The sequence below is a fragment of the Panthera onca genome, chromosome A1, assembly GCF_046562875.1.
Source record: "Panthera onca isolate mPanOnc1 chromosome A1, mPanOnc1 haplotype 2, whole genome shotgun sequence".
Taxonomy (NCBI): domain Eukaryota; kingdom Metazoa; phylum Chordata; class Mammalia; order Carnivora; family Felidae; genus Panthera; species Panthera onca.
The window spans coordinates 236,013,730-236,040,141 of NC_138339.1; the positions used below are offsets into that span (position 1 = coordinate 236,013,730).

General features: G+C 46.0%; 1 protein-coding gene across 1 annotated transcript in view; it reads left to right on the forward strand.

Moving 5' to 3' along the window:
* Positions 1–2,812: 2,812 nt before the first annotated feature.
* The window catches only part of SPATA13 (spermatogenesis associated 13), a 150,638-nt gene continuing 127,038 nt past the window's right edge, over positions 2,813–26,412 (forward strand). The window contains exon 1 of the mRNA XM_060637513.3: positions 2,813–3,033. The gene's annotated coding sequence lies outside the window, so the exon portion shown is untranslated. The remainder of the gene's footprint in view (positions 3,034–26,412) is intronic.

Below are 26,412 nucleotides of genomic sequence, written 5' to 3' on the forward strand. Positions count from 1 at the left end.
ATATTGAATGTAAACGACAGCATATTACGTGCTCAATAAATATGAACAGAAACACACATTATACTTTTGGAGACGTAATTATGTGGGGGGAAAAAAGTGCACCGTAAACTTGGTGGAAAATGGTACTTTCTGTCCCTGGACATTCTCCTGCAGAAAGCACCAGTGATGTTACCATGAATCTTTGGTCAAAGCTATGGATTGGCTACTGTTAGAATTTAAGCGGCTAGTCTGGTCCAAGGAGATCACAGAGAGGAAAACAATTCAAAGAAACCTTGGGACTCGGTCTTTTGTGGGGAGGGTAGAAGGCAGATGTCAGCTTTGTTTGCAGGGTGGTGAGTGATGGCTGGTCCTGCAGGCCGAGAGAAAGGTCACTGGAGGAGATTTAAACCTTTTTACTCAGAAGCCACACTGACATTCCCCATGCAGTGATGGAAGCTGAAGGAAGCTGAGAGATCGCTGGTCCAAATCTCTCATTTAACCAGTTGCAAAAATGAGATGCAGAGAAGTTTGGTGATTTATCCACTTAATGCTTCTAGCTAGTGATGGTCAAGGGCCCAATCCCCACTCCAAGTCACATGGATGAGGTTTCTCTTGAAACATCCTGCCTTGCTCCAATAGGTTATTACATCAGGAGCTCAAGACTCTCATTAAAACACTAAAAAATGTATTTTTTAAAGGACAGGAACTCATAATTATCAAGCACCTGTACGTGCTAAGATACCAGGATTCTTCTATGGGCTAAAGTTGGGTATTTTCCAACCAATCCAGAGAGCGAGGTTTCCCTTTTCCCTGAGAAGGAAACTGAAACTCAGGCAAAAGGCTTGCCTATGATCCCAGGTATCAGGACAGCAGATACCTCGAACTCTGCAGAGATCCAAGTATCCGGAGGCCAGGGACTATTTCCCCCAAGAACGTGGTTTCGAGTATAATGTTTTTCTTCACTAGAAAAAGTGTTGCGTGTAAATATTAATAGTGATTTCCAAGCAGGCAGAAGTGATTGTTTGAGACCCAGATTTTTTATAAAGAAAAATAAAAATGTTCTCCCCAGGTTTGTGCTAATTCTCAAGAGATCGTTAAAAAAAGTTCACCCTTGAGATTCTTTTTTTTTTTTTTAACAATACTAAAATAGATTTAATTTTTAACACTCGTAAGGGCTTCAGGCAGATTTTTTAAAGTTATGCAAAATAGAAATAAGTGGGATATTTGATATTAGCCTCTCATGCTGTCTCTAAAATTTTCCACAGTTTATTTATGTAATATTTTTTTCTGCCTTAAAAATATGTGCTCATTGCTGAAAATTTGGGGATTTCAATAAAGGTTCAAACAAAAAATTTAAAATTTGTCCACATTTCCACCACCCAGAGTTAATTGCCATTAATATTTTGGTGTGTGTGCTTTAATTAGTAGACTTTTTTAGAGCGGTCTGAGTGGAAAGTTCCCCTATACTCCCCCCCAACTTCTCCTACCATGGACATCTTACATCAGTGTGGTACATCTCTTACAACTGATGAGTCAATATTTATACATTATGAGGAACGAGTTTACATTTGAGTTCACGCTTGGTGTGGGTTTTGACAAATGTATCTGACATGTATCTACCATTTGATATTACAATTTTTTTCACTATTTAAAAGAGTATAAAGTTAATTTTGACTCTTCATTCGGTAGTTTCATCATTTTATGTTTTTTTTTTTAAATTAATGTTTATTTATCCTTGAGAGAGACAGAGACAGAATGTGAGCGGGTTAGGGGCAGAGAGAGAGGGAGACACAGAATCCGAAGCAGGCTCCAGGCTCCGAGCCATCAGCACAGAGCCCTAGGCGGGGCTCGAACTCAGGAGCTCTGAGATCATGATCTGAGCCCAAGGCGGACTGAGCCACCCGGGTGCCCCCATTTTATGTCCTTAGTTTAAAAATAGTTATTGTTCCTTGATGACAGAAGTAATCCATGTTTACAGTAGTGCTGGCGCATAGTAACCATTCAAATGAATCACCTAAAAACTGGCAGCTTTCGAAAGGGTATGTTTACTTTTAAGTTTCATCAGTTGCATGTAAACATTCACAGACTATTTGGGGTCCTCATCCTAGCACAGGAGGGTTTGCTTCGCCTCTGTGGTTTTCATGCGAATTAATGATTAGCCCGTGAGCCACACAGAAAAAGGTGGTAGTGCTTTGAGTGGGTTCACTGAACGGCACACATAAGACTTGCCCTAGTTCCTGGGGAAAAGGGTAGGTTTAAAAACCCTCACCTAGTGTTTCCCTTGCTCGGAAATGCGCTCAGCCACGGTGCCTTCGCTCCACGCCCAGGCAGAGGTGGGGCGAGTGGACGGGGGGGGGGGGGGGGGGGGGGGCCGGTTGCCCCGGCAACGCGGCGGCTCCTCCCGCCCTAGGCGAGGCTGGGTGGGCTGCGGTAGTGATATGGGGGTGTCGCTGGGGGTGGTAGGAAAGGAGCCGGGCTGGGGGTGTAGCTGAGAGGAAGAAAAGCTGGGGTGGGGGAGCAGTGTAGGAGGGCCGGGGGGGGTGGGGGGGTGGGGGGGTGATCCTGATGGGGGATGGGGGATGCTGTGGGGGGTTGGGAATGGCCGGGAGGATGGTGGGGACAGCCGGGCTGTAGGCAAAGGCAGCCTTAGCGGGGGGTCGCTGGGCGGGGGGCGTGGCCTGAGAGGGTGGCGGAGGGAGAGCCTGGTCGGGGGCGTGGCCTGAGTGGACAGAGACCCGCGCTGGGGGCGTGGTCAGGGCCGGCCGGGGGCGTGGCTTGGGTTGGAGGGCTGGCCCGTCCGCGGGCGTCGAGGGAGAGTAGGGCTGGGGGCGTGGCCGGGCGAGCTGGGTGGCTGCGGCGCGGGCAGGATTCAGCAGCGCGCTTTCTCCCGGGGCAGCCCCGCCCGCCGCCAGCCCGGAGTCAGCGCGCGGGTGCAGAGGCTCCCGGGGAGCCCGGCGTGCTCGGAGCTCGGCGGGACCGGGACCGGCCCCGTGTTCGCAGGGACGTGTTGGATCCGCTGGCTTTGGAGGCTCCGCCGAGCGGGGCCCACGCGAGGTGAGGCTGAACCCGGACGTGCGGCTCTGCGGGGTGGGCGCGGGGCCGGCGTCCAGGGCTGTTAGCTGGGAGCCCCGGGAGAGGAATTAGCCCCAGGCGATGGCTTTCGTAGTCCGGGGACGCCCCGCTCAGTCCTCCTGGCCGCTCGTCGGGCCGCCCGCGCTGCCCACCTGTTGGTGCCCTGCGGCGGTTGCTCGGCGCTCCCCGGGCTCGCCAGCGGCGTGGCCCGGGGGAAGCGCGTGCCGGCGGTGCTCGTGGGAGAGGCCGGCTCCTGCACGACCCTTTCGGGGATTACCCTGAAACTACCTCGCGCTCCCGACTCGCCGGGCCTGGCCTGCGAGGTTGCGCGGGGCGCGCGGACAAAGGTTCGGGGAGCCTGGTGCGGCCAGTGTTCCCTCCCCGGCTCGGCTCCCTCCGGCAGCGTGACCGGTGCGGCGAGCGCCCGCCCGGGGCTGCTGCTGCCGGCGGCCCTGGAAGGGATGCGGTCGGAGACCTTGGTTTTGGAAGCGAGTTTCTCCCTGGGTCCCAGCTGGGGCTCATTTCACGAGAAAGAGCGGTGGGACCCGGCGTCTGTCGTCTGTGGATCGGAGGGAGTTGCTGGCGTCGGTTTGGTTCCGTTCGTGGTTGACGTGGTGAGGGAATTTGCATACCAGCCCCGGGAAGGTAGGAGCCGCCACTGCTGCCCGCGTCAGGGGGAACTCAGGTGACCTGTGCTGGCGGGCCACCCATCTGACTGTGCAAAGTTACAGAGCCTGAGCAAATCTCCCCTCCCTCCAAGTGCAAAAAAGCAAACCAAACCAAAGCAAACAAGAACTCTCCGGGTTAGGTGCTTCCCAGCGTTGGATAATAATGTTAGAACAGTAATTTGAATTTACTTAGCATTTATGACCAGGGCTATCCAAAATCAAAATCAACCCCTCCCCCCCGGTTTTCTCTGCACCCCACCTCGTTTTCTGTGTTGCCTGATGTTTTCTTCCCCATAACCCCCCTTCAAGAGTCCCAGTTCGTTGCTCTCCTTTGCCAACAGGCACAGAAATCTCACTCCGGTTTTGTATTTCCACCTTTCTTAACAAATGCACCTTTTTTCTTCACGTCCCCCAATTTGCAAACCTCCTCACTCCATTGTTCTCCTGGTGTCTGTTAATTATGCACTCCTCCCGCTGCTGAACCTTGTTCTCTGCCCCCACATCCCTTAGAGTTTTATGTGACTGTTTCTTATACATACTGTAATTTTCATCTACCTCCTTCGGCCCCCACATTTGCCATCATCTGTCCACCCAGTTTGATTATCCACTTTTTCATTTGTGCTACACAGGCGTGGGCATCCTGATTCTGTATCGTGAGTTTCTCCCACATGGTGCTTTCTTGCTTTTTACCTACTTCTTTCTCCTTGACAGGTGCTTTTTGCCAGCACAGCCTGCTGTTGCCCTCACAGCACCCCTCGTTTCACTGTCTTTGGTTGTGATTCTTCTATGCCATCACCATCCATCGGTTCCTTTTCCTCTTTTCCAATCAGTCGTCCGTTACCTTGCAGACTTCTTTATTTCAGACCCCTGAAGGGGTCAGGAGGTGGAGGTAGGGGACAGCTGCATCTCCCCAGGAGTGCTGTGGATTTCAGGATCTTCCTGTCTGCTCTAGTATCATATACATAGTTCTGGAATTATGTTACCATTGATATCAATACGAATGTTAGGTAGCACTTACCAAAACACTTAACATGGGCCAGGCACCCTTTTGAGGGATTTACATGCAGTAATAACTCACAAATCCTCCTCTCCTCCTTGGAATATAGATATTATTACTGTCCCCATTTTACAGATGAGACCAGAGAGGCTGAGAGAAGTAACAGGCCCAGTTTCTCATGGCTACGTAGTGGTGGACCCCTCCTCACCAGGCGCTGAGCTTCCGTGCGGTAGGAACTTTTGAACTCAGACATGGGCTGGAATTTGGCTTTGGAAACCAGGTCATCATTTGCATGCTTTATTTAGTCTGCAATCGATAACAGTTGAGGGCAAACTATCTCTACCTGTAGAACAGTATATGGGGAAAACCTGATGCCTAATGCCCTTCAGCAAGACTGGGGACACTGACCAGGCTGACTGTCATTTCAAGCTCACTTTCAGCCTGCTTCCTCAAGAGAACACCCTGGGCCCCTTAGCTACAGGAACTCGAGGAGAGAGAAAAGACCGTTGCCAACTGTCTCCTGTGCATTGAGGGTTCAATTCCATTTTCAGCTAGCTGGCCAGACCTCTAGAGTCCCTGATAACCCTGTGATTTTATGAGTCTTGTTTATTTCTAGTTCATTATATAACCTTAAAGCCTTGTTCAAATACTGTCTTGTTGGTCTTCACCTTCCTGAAAGTTGGAGGCAAATATTTTTTTGGTGATACTGAAGCAGAGTTGTAGGCAAAGTTTTATCCTCTGATGGCAGGAAGGGATCTGACATTCCACAGGTGAGGAAACTGGGACCCAGAGAAAAAGTGACGCGTCCAAGGGAAAGCAGCAAGACAGTAGAACTGGCCTTAGATCCCAGATCAGTTGACTTCGGGTCCAAGGCTCTCCGTGCCTGGCCCTGCGGCTTGGTGGGTTGACCTCTCTGCTTGCTGCTGAAAACAATGAACCGTCTTTCCTCTTCCTTTCCTGAGCTAAGAGGCTTTGGAAAGATTCATTTAGAATGGAAATTGTCAGGGGTTTTCTCTCTCTCTCTCTCTCTCTCTCTCTCTCTCTCTCTGTGTTTGTTTTGTCTGAAAGCTAAACCCTTAAAAATGTTTGCTTTTGAGATACGTGATGGCATACGTGGGATCATAAAATCAACGGAAGTTATCAATTCAGATGTCTTAGAAAGAAGTAATTTTGTTATTTTCAAGAGCGAGCACCAAACGTACACTGCTTCCTAGAGGCGAGTCATATTATACACGGCAGTTTAAAGATCAGTAACTGTAATGTTTAATTGTATTTTCCATTTGCAGAGAGAAATGCATTAGGCACAAAGTGCTCACATGATTTCCTCCATCCTGCGTCTCAAATGAAACAGAAGCGAAGGGGGAGAGCCTGTCGGGTTAGTTTCTGTTTTTGTATTGCCTCTGACAAGCCCACCCCCCCTTCTCTTGGACCGGGACTTACACCCGTGCCCTCCTGATTCCCGGGTCCTTCCTGTCCCTTTAATCCCTTCCCCCAGGAACCCTCAGGAAACCTGGAGGGTATTCTTTACCCATAATGCTCAACTCAGCTCATTCTGTATCCGTCCCTCTTGACAGAATTAAACCCTAATGCCCTAAGGTATACGTTGTATGTAATTAGCTTCCCTCTGAGGCTTCTAGAATGAGAAGGGTGGTTAGGTCCCTCCTTGGGAGAATCGAGGGAATGGTCACTCAAATTGTTGTCTGTGTTCTGTGGTTCAGGTGAGGATCGTCACAGCTGAACAGCAAGTGAGGTTTTCCTGGTCCCCTTTCACAGTTGAGAGGATGGAGGTCAGGGACGTTGTCATGGCCAGAGCCCCATAGTAAGTGACCAGAGTGAGACCAGAGCACAGGGCTGCCTGGCCCAGGAAATCCGGGCGTCCGCTGCCCTGTGTCTGTCTGCCCTGTGGCCTGTGACTCCCTCAGGCAGCACTGTTTCCCAGAGGCTTCTACAAAGTGATGGTTCCTGCTTGCTGAGCTGCAGGTGCGGCTCGAGGGTGGGGGGCCGGGGCTCACAGAAGTTCCAGGGCCTTCCGGAACTTCTCTGCTTCACGTCGGGTGAAGCACGCAGTGCTTTCTCACCGCCTGAGAGGGCACCGGGGAGCTGTGGCAGTGTCCGGGATGAAAAGACAATCGTGTGGGGTGCCTGGGTGGCTCAGTCAGTGAAGCGTCCGACTTCGGCTCAGGTCATGATCTCATGGTCCGTGGGTTCGAGCCCCGCGTCGGGCTCTGTGCTGACAGCTCAGAGCCTGGAGCCTGTTTCAGATTCTGTGTCTCCCTCTCTCTCTGCCCCTCCCCTGTTCATGCTCTGTCTCTCTCTGTCTCAAAAATAAATAAACGTTAAAAAAAAAAATTAAAAAAAAAAAGAAAAGAAAAGACAATCGTGTATGTTTCTAATACAGGGCGGTGGCAGTTTGCCGTGGTCGGATGTCCACAGTTGTGGACACAGGCGATGCCCCATCCTGTGGTCTTCATGTTCAAATGGCCCAGACGTAGGACTGTTACCTCATCTAATCAGGACCTCAAAGGACCTGATTTCTTGGTCAGATACAGCCTCCACCGTTTCCCTGCAGTAGGACCACTCTGTGTCATTGTGGAAGAAATGAGAACTCAGCGTTGTAATTTCAGGGACCATGTGCCTGACTGAAAATATCTTCCACGCTCGCCTGCCAGCTCTGGACTGGAACGTTCCCCTGCCTCCTGTCCTCGCTGTCTGGAATCAGCCAGACTGGGGAGTCCCGAGTGGACTCTGCATGGCTAATCTGGAAGAAGGGGGCAGCCAGCCTTTCCCCCCAGCCCCCATTAACATCCCATCATGACGGAGTTTGCTTCTAAGGTTGGCAAGCTGTCCTTGGAGAAGAGGAGAATATAGGGCTGAGATGATCAGACTGGAAACTGTTGGAGGAGGGAGGCAGCCTGCAGGCAGGTGGGACACTGGGAACTTTCCTTATCCCGTAGGACAGGTGCAAGGGGAGGGAGTCCAAGATTTTATTGTCCTAAAACAGAGGGGCAAGAGGCCAGGAATGAGATGTGTTCCTGGTACCGGAACTTTGATCACAGTCTTTCATAGAGATTATCATTCTATATAATCTAAACAGTGAGCAGTCTTGTACTTGAGTGTTAAACTTACAGTTCGGTCACGTTAAACAGATTTCTGAGGTCAGGCTCTAGTGCTTAACCACCGCATATGTTGGAGAAGTGAATGAGCCCTGAGTCCTAAAGACAACTTACACGTGGACTTTGAAACACATCCAGTGTATACATTGGGACCGTCTGTAGCTATAAGAAAACCAGCTTCTGCTTCACAACTTTGCTCCGTTTCCAGCCTTCCTGGCGGGATGGTGGGCCCGCAGGCACACACTTGGCACCTTTTATGTGCCGGGCCTTGTGCTGGCTGCCGCAGGTGGAAAGAGTTCTCGGAAACAGGTCCTGTCCTCGAGGAGGCTCACCTTCCTGTCCAGCGGGAGAGGGTAGATGTGTGAAAGGAGAGTCTTGAAACGTATAGCAGGTGTAGCGATCAGTTTAGGGGCAGGGTTTTTGGGGAGCACACGAGAGGCCTAGGATCCAGGAAGGCTTCCTGGAGGAAGCCTCTGTTTTAAGAGTTAACTACAGCCTGGGCTGAATGGGGTGAACAGCTTAGGGAAGGAGCTGGCAGAGGGAGGCATAAAGACAGACTCGGCCAGATTGAATAAGCAGAGGCGGGGAAACAGACTGCAGCTCGGTGCCCCTAGGAACTCTCAAACACTTCTGCTTGGTTGTGGCTCCCAGCGTCTCATTTATGCCTGTTACGGTGTGTCTAGAACAGGGGTTCTCCCTCACTCGGGGATCTGTTAGAAGAGCAAATTCTAGGGCTCTCAGTCAGACGTGCTGAGAGTTTCAGAAGGCCAGAGTTTGAGAACGATTATTCTAGAACACGTGCTTTCTAGACGGTCCTAAACAGTTAGCCTTCATGGTTCCGTGATCACTGTTTCAACAAAAGGTAGCTCTGTGTCTGCCTGGTTGGATTGCGTAGGATTTTTGTCAGGTCGACAGCCGCCGTCATGTCCTGCGTTTCTTCGCCCAGCGTATGTACATCCTCACGATTTCTTCGGCCCCCCTGCGTCATTGCATTGCGTGCCAGTAATTCGTATTATTTCTGTAACACCTGTCTGTGCCTCAGTTGCCTTATCTGAAAAATGTAGGCAATAGGTAGGCCAGCCCTTAGGTAGGCATTTCAAACTTTGCTGCGCGTTGGAATTACCCAGAGGTCTTTTAAAAAAGCTGATGCCTACTCCCACTCCCAAATATCGTGATTGGTTTTGGGTGTGACCTAGGTATGGGAATTCTTAGAAGCTTCCCATGCACAGCGGAGTGTGGGAACCACTGTGACCGGCTGTTGTGAGGGTAAAATGAGTCCATTCTTGCTTAGCAGAGGGCCTGGCGTGTGGTAAGTGCTTGGTATACATCTGCTGGCATGGACACTGATGGTTCTATGGCAGGAGGAGAAAGGCAGTCGTTTCAGTTGTTCGATGACGAACACTCATTGATTGTTGAATGCATATTGGTTGGGAGATCTCCTGGCCATCCTGTCTTTTGTTCTCAGAGTTGAGAGGCGCCATAGCCCAATGCTGTGGATCTCCACATCTGATTCTCTAAGCCCCCTCTTTGTAAGGATATAAGGGTCGCGCTGTAAACACAGCATGCCCTCCCCACCCCAGCCTTCCCGGCACCTGGCACCGTTTTCCCATCTCTGTCTGGAAAAACATGAGTTTTTGGAATCTATCCAGACTCTACGGTCATGAAGTAGCAATGCTTTGCAACATGGACGGGAATGACTTAAAGAGTTGGGGACCATTACTGTCTACGTGTTTCGAATATGGCAGCTGAAACACACAGGGTAATGCCTTCCCGAGGTTAATGCAGGTGGCAAGCCGCTGGGTTGGGATCTGAATCCAGTTTATTCTGTATCCACTCGAATATATCATTTGTACCTAAATGCCAGTTTTCAGACCTGGAATAAATCTTCAGACTCGGTCCCTTTTTGGCACCCGATCTGTTTTGTAGGATCTAAATGCCATTATGTTATAAATTATGTATTTCCAACCATCGCTTGAAAGGATGTAGAGTCTTTTGCATTCCCTGTCTCGTCACGCATGTTCATTCAACCTTCATTGGTTGTTTTAGTAATTCTACAGCTATTGATGAACATCTGCTTTGCACCACACCCCCCAACCTAGCAAGTCTGTCTATCCCTTCTTTTCCTACCGTGGTGGGACAAACATCTCTCTATCAGCACGTGTAAAGTATTTGGGTTTTGATTTATATCTGCAGCCTTCCCTGTCACTGTCTTTTTTGGTGACATAGCTCCCCAACTTTCTTTTTTTTTTTTTATTTTTTTTTTTATTTTTTTAATTTTTTTTATTATTATTATTTTTTTATTTTTTTTTATTTTTTAATATATGAAATTTACTGTCAAATTGGTTTCCATACAACACCCAGTGCTCATCCCAAAAGGTGCCCTCCTCAATACCCATCACCCACCCTGCCCTCCCTCCCACCCCCCATCAACCCTCAGTTTGTTCTCAGTTTTTAACAGTCTCTAATGCTTTGGCTCTCTCCCACTCTAACCTCTTTTTTTTTTTTTTTTCCTTCCCCTCCCCCATGGGTTTCTGTTATGTTTCTCAGGATCCACATAAGAGTGAAACCATATGGTATCTGTCTTTCTCTGTATGGCTTATTTCACTTAGCATCACACTCTCCAGTTCCATCCATGTTGCTACAAAAGGCCATATTTCTCCCCAACTTTCAATAATAGAACATCTGAAGGACATTTTTCATGTTGACTTCATGGGCCTTCCTTGAACCCTGCTGAGATTAATTAAACCAAACCCCATGCAACAATTATTCTAATATATCCTGACAAGTTATTAAAACGTAGTTCACCCGCAGGGGGTCTGGGTGGCTCAGTCAGTTAGTTAAGCGTCCGACTTCGGCTCAGGTCATGATCTTGCAGTTCATAAGTTCGAGCCCCGCATCAAGCTCTGTGCTGACAGCTCAGAGCCTGGAGCCTGCTTCGGATTCTGTGTCTCTCTCTCTCTCTGCCCCTAACCCACTCATATTCTGTCTCTGTCTCTCTCAAAAATAAAATAAACATTAAAAAAAATTTTTTTTAAATGTAGTTTGCCCGGGACCAGGAGGCTTGAGTGAGTGGTCCACAGGTAGTGCCCTCTGAATGAAATCTGCGATGCGGCTTGAACTCTGTGGGTTTGTAGTATCTTTTAGTCCAGAGTCAGTCCTAGGAGGATGGCCAAACTAAATAAGGAAAGGAGAAGTAGGTGAATTCCTAATCTCGAGTGTAGATATTTGTTCTCTTTCTGTGGAAAAGTTAGATTATGTGTTTGGTTTTGTTTTCGGAGCAGGATATGCAAGTAATTGGTGTTTACTGTTAGGTCGGCCCCGGGACATTTAAGTGTGTGTTTCAAATGGAAATAATTGATTCGCTATATTTGTTCTGCTGCCCGATTACCGAGTGAAAGTCTACCACTGGGGAAACTTTTGTATAGCGAGCACACAAGCAGCTCAGTATTATGGTAAAGACTAGGCTCCATTGTGTGGTCTTCCCATTATCACTCCAGTTACCCGCGGACTGAATAGGCTTTAGAAATGCAGGCCTTCAAAAGACTTGCCCTTGCTTAAACGTTCCATGGATCCTTCTGAAATAACATCCCCCGAACCCTCATCGAAAACCGCAAAGCAGGCGGGGATATATTAATATCTGCAGCTTTAGTTATGCTCAACAGAATTATATAGTTTAAAATGAGGACGGTGAGAAGTACATTTAGGTTTCAGACGTTTGAGGCTAACGATCCAAGAAACACCAGGAAGAGTACGCAGAATGTTCTTCAACATGGTATGTTCTTAAAATCTGCGAGACCTGTTTTCTCTGCTTTTGCTACCTTTGACTTTTCTAACACAAACCTTTTAAACTCCCCAGTGATTGCTTGGCTCATCTTACCAAAGCCTACTCGTTTCACCAAATCCAGTTCAGCTCTGGCATCAGAGCGTCTCTCTCTCTCTGTGTCCTTAGGCCACTTTTCCAGAACTGTCGTGTCCTCTGCTTCTTAGAAAAGGATCGGCGACTTGACCGTATGTGCCCGCTCCATCGGTCCCTGATCGCCATGTGTGGTGTGCAAGTGCGTTACGTACGTGTGTGTTTGTGTGCGCGTAGAGCGCTGTGTGTGATAGAACCACAGTGCTGTGCTGTCTCGTACCAGTGTGACCCGGAGCGAGCTTCTAATTACGTCAAGTTCCAGTCTTCGACGCCCGGCCTCACTAAGCAAATGAAACAGTGGCATTCTGAACAAGGAAGAGTGGCAGCTTCATTTAGTTTTTTTTCATGACAAGTCACAAGTCATGGCAAGGTGTGGGTGAGGAGTGATTTGTAAACTTGCAGCTTGGGGAATCAGGCTGGCTGGGTTAGCTTCATACTGTCACCTGCTGTCCTTACCCCCCGGCGTGGGTATAAACAGCCCTGTCCAACGTTGAGCCGGGTGGAGGCCGACACCGGCTCCAGACCCGGCTTTGGAAATGCCGTGCGCCGGGCAGAGCGTCTTGTGCTTCTGCGTGGCTCACGGATAATGACGGTGTCCTGCTCCTTGAGACATAGGGACCATTCATTCATAAATGCAGATGGCAGCGGAGGCCAGGGTGAGGCACTGGGGCCAAGCGCAGGCTCACAGCATCTGTCAAGTGTTAATTGTAGCATGGGCGGGGCTCACCCCTCCCTCCCCCTGCCAGTCTCTCCTTTTCTCAGTAGACCTCACTCTTGGATGGGAGAATGATGAAGGTCACCTTCCTCCAGGCTTTCCTTTCTGAGCTAGAATCTTCTTCCAGGGCAGTGGGGCTCAGGAGGAGTGAGAGGGTATGCGTGCTTGCTTCCGCTCTCTGGGTTTCCGCGAGGAACATCATCCATGCTTCTCTTAACTCCACTCGAAAGGAGGAAAAATACCCAGGGCTCAGAGAATGCTGTCTGCCTTCCTTCTAACATAGCAGAATCTCACAGGAGGAAGCAAGAACTCTTTCTGCTCTTCCTAATCTTTATTTATTTTTAAGTTTATTTATTTTGAGAGAGAGGCGGAGAGAGAATCCCAAGCAGGCTTAGCACAGAGCCCAACGTGGGGCTCAAACCCGCGAACCGTGCGATCATGACCTGAGCCCAGATCAAGACTTGGACGCTCAACGGACTGAGCTGCCCAGGCACCTCTCCTAATCTTTGTTTCTAATCTGACCCCTCATCCGTGGTGCTCACCCTGAATGGGTGCTGACCCAGAAGCCGTCAAGGGGTACCCAGAAGCAAGAACGATCTAGCTTTACAAGGTCAGCGTTTACAGTCAGGTGGGTAGGTCAAAGCATATAACTAAAATCCCCACCACTACCTAAAATATTGACTTGGTAGCTTAGCTAATTCACATTTTCATTCTAGCACGTCTGAAGGGAGTTTATCCCATTGACTTCCTGGGGGCTGTTTTCAAGCCTGCTGAGATTAATTAAATCAAACCCCATGTGACAATTATTCTAAGGCAGGGCGGTTTATTAAATTTCGGTGCATGCTGGACTCCTGAATTGGAATCGTTCAAGGAGATGATTGTGGTTTTCGGGTTATAGGAGTTTAATACCCTTTTTTCATTTTCATGGGCAGATACTAGCAATCTCTTAGTTTTTCTTTCCTGCTGGGATGAAGAATCTGTACGGGAAGACAGAAGTGGCCTACTGTCGGTGGGACGGTACTGTTTTCTAGGCTTTCCTGGAGAGTTGTCTCTGTAGAGGCCAGGTCTTGCCCTGTACACAGTGCAGGCTGCGGATTTTTAAGAACACCTTGTGTCACTTGTAACACTTTTCCTCTGAGACGAAGATAGTGGGTATCTGTGCAGATCGGTCCGGGATGAAGATCCTTGTGAAAGGGGACCTGGTTCAGCAGGACGGTTCCCGGCCCCTTGTCAGACTGAACTGGGACAGCCACCTTCTGTGTGTACTTCCAGGTCACCTGGAAAGACCCGGTGAGCCCTTCAGTCGGTAGTGAGAGAAGATTTAAAAAACCCACAAGACTCTTTTTTAAAAAAAAAAAATTTTTTTTAATGTTTATTTATTTTTGAGACAACGTGAGAGACAGAGTGCAAACAGTGGAGGGGCAGACAGAGGGAGACACAGAACCCGAGGGGGGCTCCAGGCCCTGAGCTGTCAGCCCAGAGCCTGACGCGGGGCTCGAACTCACGAACCGTGAGATCATGACCTGAGCCGAAGTCGGACACTTAACCGACTGAGCCACTCAGGCGCCCCGAAACCCACAAGACTCTTGAAAGCATGTGTCTTTATTACTGTTTTCTCCAAACAGAAGGGTGTTTTTTTATGCGATTGTTTAAAGAGACCTGGACCGGGGTGCCTGGGGGGCTCGGTCAGGTCAGCGTGGGACTGTAGATGTCCCCTCATGTCGTCAGGTTCCCCACTAAGCGCAGCGCCTGCTTGGGATTCTCTCTCTCCCTCCCTCTGCCCCTCCCCCGCGTGGGGGGGGGGGATGCATGCACATGCTCTCTCTCTCAAAATAAATTAACTTTAAAAAAAGAAAACAGAGCTGGATCACGCAGTGACCAGTTATTACACGTGCCTGGCTATGAATCTTTCTCTTCCTTGTCTAACCTCATCCCTGCAGGATTCAGAAAGAATTAGTTGTGGAACACACTTCGCATGGATTTTTAGTTGGGAAGCTGTTTCCTCATTGGGAGAATCCTATAGCTATCTCCTCAGAGGAGCGAGAAATTCAGATTTGTGTTGGGACCACCCACTCACTAACTGCTCACTAGGAGATCTGGACGGTTCCAGATTCCCAAAAAGGAGACGCTTGTGCTACCTGAGTGCAAAGGCGCTTGGGAAACCTTGCCTGTTGGCCGCCTCGTGTATTCAGTGCTGCCGTTTGGCGAGAGCTGGAAGGAAGATGGTGATGGTGAAGTAGTTACCGACCCCCATGTCAGGACCCTCAGGGCCATCTGACGGCATCTGCCGCGTCCACGCGGAGGACAGAGCAAGAAGGATCGGTGCCAGGAAGGCCCTCTCACTGAGGTGTCTGATGTGTGGTCCCGTGACCTCGGTGCCTCTTACTTCTTCCACAGCATGATGCAGGTAAGAGTGGAAATGTTACAAGGGTTAGGTGAATGGTTTCAAAGGAAGTGATGTAGAGAAGGCTGGTGATTACCGATGGCCTAACAGGCAAGTGGCCGCCACACCTGCTTGCCGGTGCATGACTGGGTGGTCTGTCCCGGAATTCGCACACACCTGTGGTATTGGTCCTAGACTCGCCTGCTGAACATCCACTTGGGAATATTCAAGAAAAAGGCAGACCGAAATCCTGGTGATCTGTTGTGTGGAAGACAGAGGCGCATAGATGATCGTCATTAGCTGGAGTGAGGTTCCTCAAAGTGAACATCGACACAGCAGAGGCGGGAGTTTGCTGAAGAAGAGTGGGGATTTGAGAGCTAAGGCAACGTGTAATTGTGTTCGTGAAGTTTCAAATTCTTGTTTATTAACTTTTTAAATTGCACTTTCCATCCTGAGATAATTGTAGATTCACATGCGTGGTGTAGTGCAGTGATATTTACATATTATCGTACAACATCACAACTAGGATATTGACATTGGTACAGTCAAGCTAGAGACCTTTCCCTACACCACCAGGATCCCTCAAGTCCTTCTATGGCCACACCCATTTCCCTCGTGTCCCCACTCCTTCCATTACCTCCAGCAACCACTAATTTATCCCCCATATAATTCTGTCATTTAAAAAATATTATAGGGGTGCCTGGGTGGCTCAGTCGGTTAAGCGTCCGACTTCAGCTCAGGTCACCATCTCGCGGTCCATGAGTTCGAGCCCCGCGTCGGGCTCTGGGCTGATGGCTCGGAGCCTGGAGCCTGCTTCCGATTCTGTGTCTCCCTCTCTCTCTGCCCCTCCCCTGCTCATGCTCTGTCTCTCTCTGTCTCAAAAATAAATAAACGTTAAAAAAAAATTAAAAAAAAATATTATAAAATTGGAACATAGTATGTTTGGGTTTGCTTTTCTCACTCAGCATAATTCTCTGAAGATACCAGTCCTTCTTTAGACGTGTGGCTTGCAAATATGTTCTCTGACTTGTTTGCCCTTTTAGCTTTTGACCAGGTCCTTTGCAGAACAAAAGTTTTTGTTTTGATGAGGTCTAATTTCTTGATTTGTTTTCCCTTTTACGGGTCATGCTTTTCCTGTCAAGCCTAAGAATAACAACTCTTTGCCTGGCCCTAGATCCTAAAGATTTTCTTCTTCTTCTTCTTTTTTTTTTTTTTTTTAGTTTTATGATTTTACATTTTAAATTTAAGTTTATGCTTCTTTTGAGTTTTTGGGTAGGGTATGAGATTTACGTCATGATTTTGGTGTTTTTTTGTTTGTTCCTTTTCTGTTTCTTTCCCCCTGTCTGTGGATGTCTAATTGGTCCAGCACTTTTTTGTTGAAAAGACTCCCTCTCTTCCATTCAGTTGCTTTGCACCTTTGTCAAAAATCACGGGGCATATTTGTGTAGGTCCTTCTCTGAGTTCTCTTTTCCGTCCCACTGAGCCATTGTCTATACCTCAGCTGGTATCAGTCTTGATTCATAGAGGTATGAGTTTTGAAATTGGATGGTCTGATTCCTCTCGCTGTATTCTTTTTCAAAATTATCTTAGCTATCCTAACTCCTTTTCCTTTCTATATAAATTTTAGAATAATCTCATATCTACAAAAAATCTTGCTGCAATTTTGGGAGAATCAGCATCTTTAGTGTTGAGTCTTTCAATCAGTAATCACAGTGTGTCTTCCCATTAATTTCATCATCATATGTAGTCTTCGGCATGTAATTCCTATTCATGATTTAGAGTTATACCTAAGTATTTCGCTTTTCGAGTGATTGTAAATAGTATCGTGTTTTTTATTGAGATAAAATTAGTGTATAATATTCCAGAAGTTTCAAGTGTACATTATCATTGGACATCTGTATGTACTACCAAGTGATCGCTGCTAAAAGTCTAGTACCATCCATCACCATACATTTGACCTCCTTCACCCATTTTGCGCACCCCCCAACCCCTTTCCCTTGTGGTAACCACCAAACTGTCCTGCGTTTCTATGTGTTTGTTTTTGTTTTGTTTGTTCATTTTGTTGTTGTTAGACTTCACGTGTGAGGGAAATCATATGGTGTTTGCCTCTCTGACTTATTTCACCTAGCCTAATACCTTCAAGGTCCATAATGGTATTGTATTTTTTCTTTCCATGTCCATGTGTTCATTGCTAGTATATAGGTTTGGTGTGTTGGTATATTTATCCTGCAACCTCTGGTGCATGGTATCCTGCAACCTTACAGAGCTCATCCATTAGTTCTAGGAATTTTTTGGTAGATTCCTTGGGATCCCAAGGAACTGTTGGGAATATGTCTATGAAGACAGTTGTGTCATCTGCAAACAAATGGTTTAATATCTGCTTTTCCAGTCTACGTACATGCCATTTATTTCCTTTTCTTGCCTTACTGCGCCGGGTAGAACTTCTCGCGCTGTGTTGAACAAGAGTGGTCAGAGCCCTAGCCTCTTGTTTCTGATCCCAGGAGAAAAGCATTCTGTCTTTCACCGTTAGCTGTAGGTTTCTGTTTGATGCTCTTTATCAACTTGAAGAAGTTTCCCTCTATTCCTGTGTTTTGGGATTTTTTAAATGATAATGGGTGTTGAATTTTACCATATGGTTTTTCTGTGTCAGTTGATGTAATCATGTGATTTTTTTTTTAGCTCGCTGATGTGATGAAGTATATTGCTTAATTTGCAAATATTGAAAAACTCCTGGATTCCTGGAATAAACCCAAAAAACATATAAGCCCCGCTTGTTCGTGTGCATAATTATATTTTTATATATTGCTGAGTTCTATTTTGTTAATCATTCTTATGTCCGTATTCATGAGGGATATTGGTCTGTAGTTGTGTTTTTTTGTGGGGAGGGGTACTGTCTTTATCTGGTTTTGGTTTCAGGTTAATAATAACTTCATGAAACAGTATTTCCTCCTCTTGATTTCCTGTAGAGTAGAGAAGTATTTCCTCCTCTTCTATTTCCTGGAAGAAATTGTGTAGAATTGGGGTTAATTCTTTCTTAAACATTTGGTAGAGTCAGTGAGACTGTCTGAGCCTGGAGATTTCTTTTTTGGTAATTTTGAAATTGCAAATTCAGTTTCCTTAATGGGTAAGGGCTATTGAAGTTACTTATTTCATATTGTGTGAATTTTGGTTTGTATTTTTTGAACAAATGGTCCATTTTGTCTAAATTGCCAAGCTTATGTGTACAGAGTTGTTTATAATATTCCATTATTGTCCTTTTGATGTCTGGGGGTGGGTCTATAGTCATATCTTGTTTCATTACTAATGTTGGTATATTGTGTCACCATTTTTTTTTTGTTTTGTCAGTCTTGTTAGAGATTTGTAAATTTTATTAATATTCTAAAAAGAACCAGCTCTTGGTTTAATTGATTTTCTCCGTTTTTCTGTTTTCAATTTCTTTTTACCTGTCTTACCTTCGTTATTTTCTTTCTTCTGCTTTTATTGGGCTTAACTTGAGATGGGAGTTTACATTACTGACTTGAGAAGTTTCTTCTTTTTTTAATGTGTTCATTTCATGCTACAGATTTCCCTCAGAGCACTGCTTTAGGTGTGTCCTACAATGATATGTTTCATTTTCATTTTCATTCAGTTAAATGTATTTTTTAAAATTTCCCTTTGACTTCCTCCTTGACCCGTGGATTATTTACCTGCATCTTGTTTACTTTACAAATGGTTGGAGATGTTCCTGGCATCTTTCTGTTAGTGATTCGTACTTCATTCCGTTTTGTTTGGAGGCTACATTCTATATGATTTTAGTTTTTACAGTTGTTTTGGGGATTGCTTTACAGCCCAGAATATTGCCCGTCTTCATATACGTTCCACGTAGTCTTGGACAGAATATATATTCTGCTGTTGTAGGTGGAGGATGCTCTGAATGTCTCATCCTGTTGATTTGATGCTGTTACTCCTGAAATGAAGTGTTGTGGTGGCATTGGTAGTGGGTTTTTTTGTTTCTGTTTTCTTTCCTTCTTTCTTTTTTTCCCTGGTAACGGAAGGGGAATGAGAACTAGACAGCAGAGGATTTGAAGTCATGTGGTCGGGCAAAAATAAGGAGACAGAGTCTATGCTGCCAATTTAAGGTAACTCTGACAACCATTCAAGGAGAGAGGAGGGTTTCTCTTCGCTATTGCAAATGTAAGTTACCAGAGGGCCATTTCATCCAACCATTGTTTAGAATTAGAAAGTCTTAACGAAAACCAAGCTTGATCTGAAAATCGGAGGTAAGGCAGCTAAAGCTGTCACCCAGGACTGAAAGAAAAGGGTTTATTTCAAGTTTGCTTGGATTGCTTCTTGTTGAGGAGTATTTATGAGTTAACTAACTTATTGTTTAGAGTGCTTACTTAATCACTACTTTCATTAGATCCAGAGCAGAGAAAGGATCGTTGCTATAAAAAGCTAGATTACTGGGGCCCCTGGGTGGCTCAGTCGGTTAAGCATCCGACTTCGGCTCAGGTCATGATCTCGCGGTCCGTGAGTTCGAGCCCCGCATCGGGCTCTGTGCTGACAGCTCAGAGCCTGTTGCAGATTCTGTGTCTCCCTCTCTCTCTGACTCTCCCCCGTTCATGCTGTCTCTCCCTGTCTCAAAAATAAATAAACGTTAAAAAAAAATTATTAAAAAAAAAAAGCTAGATTACTAATTTATTCTAAGATATTTGCTGAGTAATTCCTCTATTCCGGAGCTGGTGCTAGTCCCTGAGGATATAAAAATAAATTAGAGAAGCATGGACTTAAATATCCTTTATTCTCCCACAGAAGGAAAACCCAGAAGTCCCAATGGCTAAGACTGATTTCTAGGGAATGTAAGAGTAAATTCAGCCTTGATTATTTTGGTTTCACATGCTACAACCTAAACTTGAAAAATAATATTAAAAATGCTTTGCAGGAAAAGTATGTTTTAGTACATGGTCACATAGTCACTTTAATTGAAAACCTGGTATTTCTTGCATGTTACCAGTGTGCCAGGCACTGAGGTGGGTGCAAGGGGGCAGGGTTTGCCTAGCTCCTGGTGTACTTTTCTCTTAAGCCTGATGTAAAGATAGAGGCCAGATATAAATTTCTTGAACTTCGTATTTATCTTTGTGCTTTATTTCTTAAGAAATAGAAGCTTCCAGGGGCCCCGGGGTGGCTCAGTTGGTTGACCTTCCAACTCTTGACTTTGGCTCAGGTCATGATCTCCAGGTTTGTGGGCTCGAGCCCCACGTCAGGCCGTGCGGAGCCTGCGTGGGATTCACTCTCTCTTCCTCTCTCTGCCCCTCCTTGCCCCCCCCCCCGCCCCGCCAAATAAATGAATAAACTTAAAAAAAATAGAAGCTTCCATGTATAATGGAAAAAATTTATTTACATCTTTTTTTTTTAATAACTCAACTTTATGAAGAATATCTGTGTAAGTCGTGTTGAACTTAAATGCAAACATCTAGTATCGGTGTCAGTACTGAAGTGACTTCATGTCGTTTTGTAAACACCTATTAGTTCAACCTGTTTAACCAGGTACGATTACAGAAGGCAACAAAGACCTTGGTCTCTTACTTTTCATGGAACGCCACAGAAAATGAGAAAATACAGCTAAATTTATTCGTAGTCTTTGCTTTTTTTTCCCCCCATGACATCATAGTTTCCCTTTAATATCTGTTTTTCAGATCACGAAAACATGTTATTTTCCCAGAAAACCAGTTGCTTTGATTAATGGGGCCAGGTCAGTCCAAGGACAGATTAAGCACACAGGAACCTGGCATGATTCCTAGAAATGATCCTCAGTCTTCCCTCTCTCACCTTGGGGCTCTTTAATTACTGTGTTTTCTGTGAAAATAGAGTCTGGTAATTTTCTAAAGAAGCTCCATATATCAGAATAAATGATAGGTGTTTGGTTGATAAGCTATTAATTGGTAACATAACAAGCTCGTGCTTCATTTTTTTTTTTTTTAACGTTTTTTAATGTTTATTCATTTTTGAAGGAGAGAGAGGCAGAGTGTGAGTGGGGGAGGAACAGAGAGAGAGAGAGAGAGAGAGAGACAGTATCTGAAGCAGGCTCCGGGCTCTGAGCTGTCGGCACGGAGCCGGACGCGGGGCTCGAACTCACAAACTGCAAGATCATGACCCGAGCCGAAGTCAGACGCTAAACCGACTGCGCCACCCAGGCGCCCCACTCGTGCTTCATTTTGTATCATTTTATTAACGTGCCTCCTTTCCTCCTTGTGTAAAAAGAAGTTGAACGGGGTGTTTGTCCATTTAACTTGTTTGTTATTTCTTAGTTAATCAAAGCATGGTGGTCATGAACATAACTTCCCCGATTCACCATTACTTTTAACTGTTACATTAATTTTCGAAGACAACCCACCGAAGTTAAAGGGGCTTTTGCCTCTTCATTTTCAGGAAGATAATGGCCTTAACTGTTACATTAAATGCTTAGAGATATTTACACAAGGGTTCAGATACTTTCATAATAATTTAGACGTATTAGTCTGGCTGATACGGTTTGCCTTAGGTAAATCATGTCACTTCTTTGAGGCTTGTTTCCCTTTCTATAAAATTGTTTCCCTTTCTGTAAAATGGATCTGGCTGATATTAAGTGACCCCAGCTATTTATTATGGCTGTTTTCATCATAACATGCTAGTCTGTGAGCTCCGGAAGATTGACAGCTATGGCTGATTTATCTCCAAGCCTCCAGTTTGCAACAGCCCAGATGTTGCAAGTGCTTGTGCCGTTTGGGCCAGGCAGGTAGCAGAGGAGCTATGCAGTTTGGCTGGAGACCTCCTAGGTCCAAATGATAGGGTCCAGAAAGGAACATGGCCCAGTGTTAGCAAACCCGCCTTTTCCCGAGAGAATCTAGAAATCTGCATTTTTGAGTGAAGCCTCTCTCTTCTTAAATATTGCAAATGAATTCACGTTCTATAAAATTCCCTGTGTAGGCCAAACAGGGTACGGGCACTATAAAATTCAACCCAAAACCAGTGCTTTGCCACCCGAACATGCTCTTAAAAAATTGAATTAACAGCGGTGAACAATCATGTTTATTGAATTATTGAACTGCTTTATGGGCGCCACGAATAGAGATCTTTTTTTTTAATTTTTTTTTAACATTTATTCGTTTTTGAGAGTGAGAGAGACAGAGCATGAGCGGGGGAGGGGCAGAGAGAGAGGGAGACACAGAATCGGAAGCAGGCTCTAGGCTCCGAGCTGTCGGCACGGGGCCCGACGTGGGGCTCGAACTCATGGACTGCGAGATCATGACCTGAGGCGAAGTAGGCCGCTCAACAGAGTGAGCCACCCAGGCGCCCCTAGAGATCTTTTTTTAAAAATGTTTTTTGTGTTTATTTTTGAGAGAGACAGAGACAGAGCGCAAGCGGGGGAGGGGCAGAGAGAGAAGGAGACAGAATCTGAAGCAGGCTCCAAGCTCTGAGCTGGCCGCCCAATGCAGGGCTCGAACCCACGAACTGTGAGATCATGACCTGAGCCAAAGTCCAGCGCTTAAGCGACTGAGCCACCCAGGCGCCCTGAACTAGAGATCAGTTGGATACTTGTGAGAAACATACATGTGTCTTCTTATAGTAAGAGCTGTTTTTCCTATACGGTTATGATGTTGCTATCACACAATTATTAAAAGTACTGCTAATAACAAGTGCCATGATAAATGAGCTTACTGTGTGCCAGGCATTGCTAGGGAGGCATTATCATCCATATAAATAATATGCGCATATGGAGGAGCCGAAAGTTTCACTTATGACCCAAGCAGATGCGTTCTGCCTGATGGCTGAGCTGAGCTGAGCTGAGAACCCAGCAGTTCATACTGTATTATTCCTGTGTTACTGCCTTTTGTCCAGATGAAGGATGAAGTGACACCTCAGCGGAGCAACTAGCCTCCTTTTAAAAAAGTTTTTTTATTTTATTTTACTACAAAACTTAAACAAAAAAAAATTTACATCCAAATTAGTTAGCATATGGTGCCACAATGATTTCAGGAGTAGATTCCTTAGCGCCCCTTCCCCATTTAGCCCCGCCCCCCCCCCCACAGCCCCTCCAGCAACCCTCTGTGTGTTCTCCATATTTAAGAGTCTCTTCTCTTTTGTCCCCCTTCCTGTTTTGATATTATTTGTGTTTCCCTTCCCTTATGTTCATCTGCTTTGTCTCTTAAAGTCCTCGGGTGAGCGAAGTCATGTAAAACAGTTTTATTGAAATATGATTGGCATCCCGTGCAGTTCGTTCAAAGTTTAAAATTCACTTGTTTTCAATGTAGTCACAGAGTCACATTTCAGGATATTGCAGACGGTCCATTTCAGAATCTTGTCATCACCCCAGAAAGGAAGGCTGTACCCCATTTCCCCCCAGACTCCCAGGACTGGGCAGTGACTCCTGTAAACTCTGTTGCTGCAGATTTGCCTTTTCTAGACACTTCACATAAAAGGAATCCTACACTATGTGGCCTTTTGTGTTAGCTTTTTTCACCCTGCATCGCATCTCAGGGTTTGTGCGTGTTCGCGTGTAGCTGATTCATTTCTCTTCGGTGGCGAACGAGATTCCGTCGCACGTATAGACCACGTTGCGTTTACTCACTAGCTTATGCCCGATTGTGGTCTATACGTCTTGGCTCTTGTGGGTAGCGCTGCTCTGAACACCTGTGTCCACGTGTCTGCGTGGACCTAGGTTTTTCTCTCCCGTGCGCGTACACCTGCACCTGACGTTGCTTGGATGTGTGGCAACCCCGTGCCACCTCTTGAGGAACCGTCAGACCGTTGCACGGAGACGGCACCATTTCTTCCCAGCAACGTAGGAGGATTCCAGCCTCTCCCCTTCCTCACCAGCACCTGTGTGTATTGTTAAAGTTGTGAAGAAGTTCACATATCAAAATGTTGCATCTTAGCTGTTTTATTTTTATTTTTTTATTTATTTTTAAAATTTTTTAACGTTTATTTATTTTTGAGACAGAGAGGCAGAGCATGAACAGGGGAGGGGCAGAGAGAGGGAGACACAGAATCCGAAACAGGCTCCAGGCTCTGAGCCGTCAGCACAGAGCCCGACGCGGGGCTCGAACTCACGGACCGCGAGATCGTGACCTGAGCCGAAGTCGGACGCTTAACCGAGCCACCCGGGCGCCCCCATCTTAGCCATTTTAAAGTGTAGAGTTGTGTGGTATTAAGTCCATGCAGACTGTTGTGCAGCTATCACCAGCCGTAACCCTTTTCCATCCCCATAACCCTTTTCATCTTGCGGAGCTGAAACTGTGTACCCGGGGAATGCTACCTCGCTGTTACCTCCTGTCTCCAGCCCTTGGCCACCATTACATATTATCCCAAAATGTCTTTATGATTTGGATTACTGTAAATACCTCACGTGAGTTGAATCCCGCAGTGTTTATATTTTCGTGACTGGCTTATTTCACTTCGTATAATGTCCTCACAATTCATCCATGTTGTATCGTTTGTCAAAATTTCCTTCCTTCCTTCCTTCCTTCCTTCCTTTTTTTTTTTTTTTTTAGTTTATTTTATTACTTATTTTGACAGAGAGCGAACACAAGCAGGGCAGGGGCAGAGAGAGAGGGAGAGAGAGAATCCCAAGCAGGCTCTGCACCGTTAATACAGAGTCCAGTGCGGGGCTCGAACTCCCTCACCGTGACATCATGACCTGAGCTGGAGTTGGGCGCTTAACCAACTGAGCCACCCAGGCACCCCTGGGATTTCCTTCCTTTTTAAGACTACTATGCCATTGTATGTATAGGCCACATTTTCTTTTTTAATTTTTTAAATGTTTATTCATTTTTGAGAAGGGGAGAGAGAGAGAGAGAGAGAGAATGAGCAGGGGAGGGGCAGAGAGAGGAGGAGACCCAGAATCCCAAGCAGGCTCCAGGCTCTGAGCTGTCAGCACAGAACCCGACACGGGGCTCGAACCACCAACTGCGAGATCACGACCCGAGCCGAAGTCGGAAGCTTAACCGAGCCACCCAGGCGCCCCTGCCACATTTTCTTCATGCATTTTTCTATCGATGGGCATTTGGGTTACGTCCACCTTTGACTACTGTGAATAATGCCACTACGAGCGTGGGTGTACAAATGTCCCTTTGAAACCTTGCTTTCAATTCTTTCGTGTGTATGAGTGGAATTGCTGAAGAATTTCTAACTTTGGTTGTGTTCAGAGAAGATATTTTGTATGAAAGCTATCTTTTTAAATCCGTTGAGACTTAATTTATGACCTACCATTCAGTCTGTCCTGGAAAATGTCCCGTGTGCCCTTGAGAAGAATGTGTGTGCTGTTGTTGGAGGAAGTGTTTTATCTCTGTCATATCTACTTGATTTACTGTGGTGTTTAAATTCTGTTTCCTCGCTTCTGGTTGTTCTGCGCATTGCAATGAGTGGGGTATTGAAGTCTTCGACTATTATTGTGAAACTGTGTCTCTCTCTCCAATTCTGTCACTTTTTCTTTCATATGTATATTATATATGTATATGGGTGTGTATATATGTGTGTGTGTGTGTGTGTGTGTGTGTGTGTATGTATATGTTTGTTTTGTGATTTCAAATTACCAAAATTACTTTTTTCAGTCCAGAGTGATTAACATAGTGTGATATTAGTTTCAGGTGTACAATATAATGATTCAACAACTCTGTATATTACTCGGCGCTCATCGTGATAAGTGTGCTCTTAAGCCCCGTCACGTATTTCACCCCCCTCCCCGTGCACCTCCCCTCTGGTAATCATCAATTCGTTCTCTATAGGTAAGAGTCGGTTTTTTGGTTTGTCTCTTCCTCTTTTCTTTGTTTGTTTTGTCTCTCAAATTACCCTTGAGTGAAATCATATGGAATTTGTTTTCCTCTGACTTAGTTCTCTTAGCATAATACTCTCTAGATCTATCTGTGCTGTTGCAAATGGCAGGGTTTCATTCTTTTTTTTTTTCCTGCTGAATAATATTCCATTGTGTGTGTGTGTGTGTGTGTGTGTGTGTGTGTATGTATATATATATATATATATACATACACACACCCCTTCTTCTTTATCCATTCATCTATCTACGGACACTTGGGCTGCTTCCATCATTTGGCTGTTGTAAATAGTGCTGCAGTAAACCTGGGGGTCCACATACCTTTTATGTTAGTATTTTTTTTTTTAAAAAATTTTTTTTTTTTTCAACGTTTTTTATTTATTTTTGGGACAGAGAGAGACAGAGCATGAACGGGGGAGGGGCAGAGAGAGAGGGAGACACAGAATCGGAAACAGGCTCCAGGCTCCGAGCCATCAGCCCAGAGCCTGATGCGGGGCTCGAACTCACGGACCGCGAGATCGTGACCTGGCTGAAGTCGGACGCTTAACCGACTGCGCCACCCAGGCGCCCCAATATTTTTTGTATTCTTTGGGTAAATATCCAGTAGCAGAATTGCTGGATCATGTGGTAATTCTATTTTTAATTTTTTCAGGAACCTCCATACTGTTCTCCACAGCGGCTGTACCCGTTTGCATTCCCACCAACAGTGCACAAGGGTTCATTTTCCTCCACTTCCTTGCCAACACTTACTGTGTCTTGAGTTTTAGATTTTAGCCATTCTGACAG